We start from the raw sequence: 1,250 nt of genomic DNA, 5'->3' as shown, positions 1-1,250 counted from the left end.
CATGGCACTGCAACCAGAATGCAGCAGTGAGTTCCCATGCTGAACTCAGTAAGCAAATCCTACCTGTGAAAGGATTGACATTCTTCTTCTCTTACTATGAAGAGTTATCTTCACAAGCCACATCATTATGCGACCTCTTCATCATGCACCTCAAGGAAGAAGGTCTTTTCATAAGTGAAAAGCACCTCCAATTGCCACTGACTACAGCAGAAGCTGAAGGGCTTTGGCACTCGCAGTAAGCCAGGACAGCATTTCCCAAGACTGGAAGGTAACACGGACATTGCTTGGGAAAGATGCGAGCTCTTAGAGGATCCAGAAGCTGCCATTACAGTAAGCCACTGACATAACAAGAATGAGAATCCCCTGCGTTGAGAGAACAGCAGCGTATTTCTTACACCAAGCTGCAGAAGCAAAGCAGATAACAAACTGATGGTCCGATTTTGCTAGTGGGGGAAGCCCTATGTCCCCGCATGATGTTACACAGAAGCTTGCCAAGCATGGGTCTGGCTTGACAGCACAGAAGAAACAGGTGTGGTCTCCCCAAATTGATAAGGCAAGACCCAGAAACTCAAAAATAAGAAGCTGACAAATTAACGAAGGCAACAGACTTCCATTGTGAAATGTGCATGAGTGAGTCTCAGCTTTACAGACATTACAGCCCCATTTCTTGTATTAACACCTCTTGAAAAACATGGGAGACTTGTAAGGCTTTGTGAGGATTTTACACTGCAGCCCTTGTTTGTCAATTAAAGCAGCGCTGCTTCAAAGTCAGCCAATTAATGTCTTGACCGATGCAGTAATCATCCCCAGTACCAAATGAGATCTCTCCTTTCTTCACGGCAGCCCACTCTAATTGCTGCCAGCAGGGAGATGGCAAAATGAATTTGGAGAGTTCTATGTGCTGATGACTTGCAATTGGGTGCAGTGACGCTCAGCAGCCGCACACCCAGACTCAGCTATAATTGTTACTGCTTGCCTCTCCCCTCCTGTGCAACTGCTGCAGAGGCTCAGACTGCTCAGCAGCTGCTTCAGGCCTCCCATCCTCGGAGCTGTGATGCTGGTTCACTAATTTCTAAGTCTTGCTCTACTGTTCTAACATTAACTGCACAACATAACAAAGCAATTCAAAATGGGATGAGAGAAATACTGAAATATATTAACCCTTTGCAGCCTTTTTTTTTTTTTTTTTTAATCTGGAATCTTATTAACACCTTCCCTTAATTAGACCGGCCACTATGCTTATCTTAAAA

This window comes from Coturnix japonica, chromosome 17, assembly GCF_054131305.1.
Source record: "Coturnix japonica strain WE chromosome 17, WE-NBRP24, whole genome shotgun sequence".
Classification (NCBI taxonomy): Eukaryota; Metazoa; Chordata; class Aves; order Galliformes; family Phasianidae; genus Coturnix; species Coturnix japonica.
This window is presented reverse-complemented; position numbering follows the sequence as displayed.